Source organism: Chaetomium fimeti, assembly GCF_033439085.1.
Source record: "Chaetomium fimeti strain CBS 168.71 chromosome Unknown B0H64scaffold_3, whole genome shotgun sequence".
In the NCBI taxonomy this organism is placed as follows: domain Eukaryota; kingdom Fungi; phylum Ascomycota; class Sordariomycetes; order Sordariales; family Chaetomiaceae; genus Chaetomium; species Chaetomium fimeti.
The window spans coordinates 4,673,314-4,680,513 of record NW_026944331.1 but is presented as its reverse complement, the minus strand read 5'-3'; positions in this window follow the sequence as shown (position 1 = coordinate 4,680,513).

The following is a 7,200-nucleotide window of genomic DNA, read 5'->3' as shown; positions in this document are numbered from 1 at the left end:
CTTCTGGGACGAGTTCTGCCGAATGCTAGGAGTCAAGATCAAGCTCTCCTCTTCCGAGCACCCACAGACTGATGGACAGACCGAAATCATGAACCAGTACCTCGACCAGCGATTGAGGCCCTTTGTCAACCACTACCAGGACAACTGGGCCGAGCTCCTGCCTGCAATGGACTTCGCCCAGGCCATCCTCCCGCACGAGTCTATAGGGCTTTCTCCCTTCGAAGTGGAAACCGGATACCAACCACGAATGTCATTCGACTGGGAAGCCCGTTCCCAACAGTCCCTTTCGGAAGCGGAAACACTCAGCAGAGAGGACGCAGTGAAGATGACCTCCAGGATCCAGGAGGCCGTCCTCCTAGCGAAAGAGCACCTCGAAAAGGCCCAAGCCACCCAGAAAAAACAGGCTGACAAGCACAGACGCCCGGAAGACTTCAAGACAGGTGACTACGTCATGGTTACGAAGGGAAACTGGCAAACGAATCGACCGAGCGACAAGCTGGACTTTCCGGTCTCAGGGCCGTTTAAGATCTTAGCTAAGAAGGGAGCTTCCTATCTCCTAGACCTGCCCGACACCTGGAAGATGCACCCGGTCTTCTCGCCCGACAAACTGAGGAAGGCTCCGAGCGACCCGCTCCCGGGGCAAGTCCCTACCCCGTTACCACCAGAGGAAATCGATGGGGAGCTGGAATACCAAGTAGAGAAACTGATGGGCTCTCGACTGACAAGGGGGAAACTGGAGTACCTGGCCAAATGGATCGCCTTTGACGACGACCCGGTCTGGTACCCAGCAAGAAACTTTAAGAACGCCCCAGCGGTGGTTCGGAAGTTCCACGAGGAGTTCCCAGAGGCAGCAGGCCCTCCCAAACGACTAACACAATGGGAAAAGGCACACCTCGAGGAACTAGATGAAGAAGACCACCCGGAAGACGACTTTCCGGAGTCACAGGCAAAGGAAGGACCGACACGATCACGAAGAAGGTACAAGTCATGAGGACACGACTCTCTTTTCTTTGGGGGGGGGTAGTGTGACGGCCCGGCGCAGTCACAACAAGGTTGGTTACGTAATGAGCCACTTATACACTGCCCCACCCTCGGCACCGGGGGATCCACCTTTGGCGCATCCACTCTCGACACATCCGCCAATCAGCACGCTTGGTTCTGAAGCATCCACTTTCATTCACTGAATACCAAGACAGGTCCCTTGTTGATTAGATACAGGGGCTCTGTATCTGGGAACTATCCAGGAACCTGTGAAAGCAACAGCAACAGCGACCGACCGGAACCGACCGTCCCCTCGTCTATAAAAGGCCGCTGTTTCTCCCCTGGAACCGCACTTAGTTTAGTTCTTTACTTTTAGTTGTATTTTCGTTATTGGGTACAACCTTCAGGCTCGTCCTAAGTTCATTTGTGCACGCCGTGACATGCCCGGGCCCACTTGCACTACTACCTTAAAAACCGGTGCAGGGTAGGCCGGTTGGGGCCAAGCGGTGCAGGGTAGGCCGCTTGGGAGCCAACCACCGGTGCAGGGTAGGTCGCTTGGGATGCCAAGAGGTGCAGGGTAGGCCGGTTGGGAACAACCGGGTGCAGGGTAGCTCGCTTGGGAAACCCAGGTGCAGGGTAGGTGCAGGGTAGCTCGATTCGGGAGAAACTAACACTTAGTGAAAAGAAGAACCAACCTTCTTCAAACTAAGATAGCTAGCCACCCAGTAATCGTACCGCCACAACCAAGATACCAGTATATAGCTACAGGCCATACGAATTCAATTACAGTACTGTAGAGCCCCCCAGATGGCCACAGCACTAGTAATCTGAACTCTAGGGTTCAACACCCCCTCTTTGTAGGCCTGTATGCTCAGTGGAGTATAGAAGGTTTAAACCTTAGCTATACTAGCGAAGAGAATAAAAAAGACTAACTAACTAAACTAAAACTAAAGAACTATAGTAGTTAGATACTATTTACAGGCTTTTCTAGCTGTTGAAGCTATATAAAAAGGACTAAATTACAGGACCAATTTCAACACTATTTACAAAGGGAAGAAATAGTAGGGAATGGATAGGCTGTTATAGTGGGTGGTCCAATCTAATAACCACTATAAACGCCTCGGCTTCTTTAGACCTAGTAGGTCTATAAACGCCCTGAAGAGTTGGCTCACCAAAGCCTTCGTAAGCCCATCGGCCGGCATACGTTTAGTATCAAGAAAACTAATGGAAACTAAGCCCCCTCTGACCTTCTCACGCACATAGTGGAATTTCAGCAGTGTATGCTTAGTTCTACTATGTAGAGCTGGGTCATAGGCTGTAGTAATAGAGCCAGTATTATCCTCAAATATAGGTACTGGGCCTATAATTGAGCGCTCTAATTCCTTAAAGAAATCCATTAGCCACTGAGACTCCCGTATAGCCTCTGTAAGTGCATCGGTTTCGGCCTCAACTGTTGAAAGGGCTATAGTAGAAGCCCGTTTCGATTTCCAGGTTACAGGTCCACCGGCCAATTTAAATAAATAGCCGTAAGTGGATTTAGACGTTTCTTTGTCGCCTGCATAGTCGCTATCTGAAAAGCCCACTAATTGTAGGCTCTTTGCCCCCTCTAAAAGAGTATTTACTATATCCTTTTTAGTAGGACTATAACAAATAGCTAAATCCTTACTACCGTTTAGATACCGGAGTAGGTTTTTAGCGGCATTAAGATGCTCTATAGTAGGGCCCTGCATAGCTCGTGAGAGCCACTGTACCGCAAAGGCTATATCTGGCCTTGTTAGGAGCATTAGGTACATTACCGTGCCCACTATCTTCTGGAACAGTTTGTGGTCGGACCTATTTACAGGGCTGCCTTTACTAGATATATTGGATTTATAACTAGTAATTCCTGGTTGTAGGGGTATAGAGATTGATCGACTAGAATCCAACCCGAATATCTTTAAAGCTTCTTCGATATACTGTTTTTGATGGATATATAGTGTTCTCTTTTCTCTAACCCTCTCTATTTGAACTCCCAGGAAAAAGGCTGCCGGGCCTCTATCTTCTATAGCATAGACCTTGTTAAAACGACGTTTAAAGGCCTGTATTTTCTTAATATCAGGCCCTATAAGAAGGCAATCGTCAACGTAGGTAACTATAAAGATCCTAGCAGTAGGATTATAGAAGATAGCAGAGTCTGAAACTAGTGGTTCGAAGCCTTCCTTTCTTAGTAAAATACTAAGATTGGTTTGCCACAGTCTAGGACTCTGTTTTAGGCCGTATAGGGCCTTAGAAAGAAGTATAACTTGGTCCTCCTTAGGGTTATATCCTTGCTTCTTTAGTAAAGCCTTAGTAGATTTTGAGGCCCTACAAGCATAGTCTATAAAACCGTCTGGAATTTGCATATAGTTTTCTTCTTCTAATTCCCCATTTAAAAATGCCCCTATAAAATCGATTTGTTCGATTTCCCAGTCCTCTATAGCTGCTATAGCCAGTAGGACACGCCACGAAGGTGGTATAGTAGTAGAGGCAAAGGTTTCGTTGAAATCTAAACCTTCGATTTGTTGGAATCCTCTAACTACTAATCTAGCCTTATATTTAACAATTTGGTTATCCTTGTTTTTCTTTGCCTTAAGGACTAACCGGCTAGTTAACGGTTTGCGGGCTTTTGGGAGGTCTTTATAGGGTAGGAACTTAAAGGTTCCCTGGCTAACTAGTTGATCGAATTCACTATATATAGCCTCTAACCAGCGGTCTTTATCTTGAGATTTATAGACCTGTTTTAGTGTTTGGGGCTCTGAGGCAGTGCCTTTCGAGGCCTTATAACAACTGGAAAGATAATATATAGTTGAACTGATAAAACTATTCAGCTGCATTCTATCCTCAGGATCGATATTAAGATCAATATCGATATCCATATTGGATAGCGGGTTTACTGGAGGGGCTAGTATAGATTCGGCCATTATAGGATCTTGTAGATTAGATACCATAGTAGGTCCATTAGGCTTGCTATTTAGCCTAGCCCTATCACCCATAGATTTAGATTGATCTATATTAGTGGTAGGTATAGAGGGTTCGAAATTTTTCGATACTATAGTAGTAGATAATAGATCCTCTACAAGATCAGTGGGTTCGCGAGGCCCACTAGTAGATTCAGAGGTAGGATTTTCCTCTATATCTACTATATTATCCCCCTCTCGAACTATACTATCCTCTTTATAACCACCTTTAGAGGAGGTCTCCGAGGGTACTGTAGTAATTTGTAGAATAGTATCATTTTCGTTAACTATTTTAACAAACGGCGATTTTACTACAGCTCTTCTAGCAGGTATCCAAACTAGGCAGGTCTTATTTCCTAGTGCTGCTAGAAGCCTACCAGGCTCTGTACGGGCCTGTAGTTTCAGGGACTTAGGCCTCTTTTCATTCGGTATAAGTAGTTCTATTCTAGAACCTATAGCCTTATACCACCCTAAGTTGGGTATGTGGGTAATACCAGGCTCTAATTCATCGAAGAAGGCCTGGTAGGGTGTAAGGTCTTTATTAGTTACCGCTGTGGAATTGACGAGATCCACTATACTAGATAGTATATAGCACCAGAGGTACTGCGGCAACTGTAATAGAACTACTGTAGATCTAAGCCTATCTAAAACCACCCGAATAGATCGTTCAATTAGACCGTTCTGTTCGTGGGCATAGGGGCTAGAGGTAGAAAAATCGATGCCCTTACGGGTTAACCAGGCCTGTAAATGGGTATTAATTTCAGTGCCACCATCGAAATGGAATTTTCTTGGGTATTTTCCCCACTTGTTTTTTAGACCACGAAATAGGCCTTTAATTGCGTTGAAAACAGTAGGACCCTCTTTGTTTGGCATTAAAATTACCCACCGGAACCGCGATTTTCGATCTATTAGAAATAGGGCTACAGGAAGCCGATTGTGTGGAATTGGCTTGATTTTTACTGTATCCCCCTCTATTATATCTAAAACGGCCGGGGGATCTGGAATTGACTTCCAGTCTACCCTCCTAGTTACTTTAGCCTTAGAACAGGCTATACATCGAAAATCAACCTCCCTTATAGGGTCTAAATCAGGGATACCACTAGTATTTTTAGTGGTTTTCTTTAGTAGGCGTAGGCCAAGGTGCCCTAGCCGAACATGCCACTGTTTAGCCACTATAAGTAGATCTTTATAGGCCTGAGAACCAGGCACTATAGTAGTAGTTCCACTACTTCCATCCTGGGGCCCCCTCTGCACACGGGGCAAGTCCTCCTCTAGAAGGCCCCAAGATTCGTTATCCCAGGGCTCTATTTGCACACGGGGCCATTCCTCCACTATAGAGCCCTGGGGTAGATCCTATAACCCTATATTCCCAGGGGCACCCAGGCCTATAGATCCTTCGTCAGAATCACGGGGCCTATTCCTCCGGGGTATGCCCTGAGATTCAGGGCTCGATGGCCCTGAAGAGCCGATAGTACCCCTACTATCTAGCTCTACACTACTAGGTTCGTTGTCATCGTACCTAGTATAACTATCCTTCCAAGATTGGGTTTTAGAAGGTAGTTCAACCACTAAATCTTTAGTAGTTTGGGCTAGGCTATACCCTGTACCAACTATATTAATATAGCTAGTAAGGTAGAGCCTTGGCCGAAGGTGACCCTCAATTTGAAGGAAGAAGCCCGATCTCTGGAAGTCCAGAGCTGCAATGGTAGACCCTGTAGGGCCTTTCAACGTTTCCCGGTCCAAATAGCCTCCGGCCTTATAGTGCCGGATCCCACTAAATAGATTGATATCTATAGAGGGTATATAGAGGGCCTTATTAAGGACCAACTCTAAGTATTTCGGGGGACTCTTCTGGACCAGTACTTTGAACTTTGCAGTTCCAATACCTTTGGGTTTTACAGGGCCACCACCTGTATAAATAGGTGGTATTTGACCAGTATTTTTAGTAAAACTGGTAAACCATTTCCTATTGTTTATGATATGGTCTGTGGAACCAGTATCATAGAGTAGAGCATCAGAGGTAACCTGGTGGCTACAGTGATCTTTACAGGCTGGCTTCGAAGATTTCCCACTAGTTGGTTTAGTGGTAGATTTTGAGGCCTGGTGGGTAGCATTGAAGAAAGAAGGTAGTTCTTCAGTATCTGAATCGGATTCAGAACTACTATCTTCGCTACTATCACTATAGTGCCCTGTAGTGATATTGTATGCCCCTGTAATACAGGCAAAGGAATCGGGCTGGGTACTGTGGTTCGAACTGGAATTTGAACCCTGACCCTTCTTCTTCTTCTTCTTTTGGCCGTTTTGACCACTATTCCCACTACTGCCGTTGGTATTTTGTTGGCTTTGGGGACCCTTTTTCCCCTGTTTTTTAGGGCCTTTATAGGGGCCTTTAGCACCCTTATTTTCGCCGTAGGCCCTATTAGCCATACCTTTATTGGTAGTAGAGGCTGGAATTCTATGCTCTTCCAGAAGGTCGGCTATTAAGAAGCTCAAATTCAGGTTTTCAACACCTTGGCCAACTGTCCTCAGGGCCCGCATTTGACTACGTTGCCGTTCAGCCCACTGTGGGAAGGCTTTTTCCATAGCCTTTAAGTAGTGGTTCACTTGGTCTATAGGCTGTATTTCAACCCCGTTTAGGGTTAGCCGGCTAGCCAAGTTGGAAAATTCAGCGTTGAAATCCGCTAAAGATCCACTAAATTTACTGAAATCCAACTCGTGGAACTTCCTATATAGTTGGTCCCGTTGAATTCCAGTGGAGTGCGAATACCGTAGTATTAGAAGCCTATAGGCCGCTACAGGGTCTGTTTGCCAGGCTATGGCGGCCTGTGGTCCAGGGCCTATACTGTTCCGTAACAGCATTAGAAGTAGAGCCAACGTTTGGTCGCTACCCCCTATAAATCCCTCTGGGTTAGAAGGAAAGGTAGGTATGCCGATAGCCCTAAACATGATATTTAGGCCCTGTTTCCAGATATCGAAGTTATCTGGCCCTGTAAGGCGTAGATTTTCAGGGAAATCGTACACCTTTCTTGACAGTTCTTTTATCAACCCACTGTTCAAATTGTCTTGCGGTATAGTGGGTTGTAGGGCAGGGCTTGGAGGCACTGTATTTGGTAGTGGTACCGTATAAGGTGGTACTACTAGTGGCTCCGGAGGGCCCTGGCTAGTATTACGGGCCTGTTGGGCCTGTAAAGCGGCCTTTACTCTATTTTCTACTTCAGAAGCAATAGCTTCTGTAAGCTGCTGT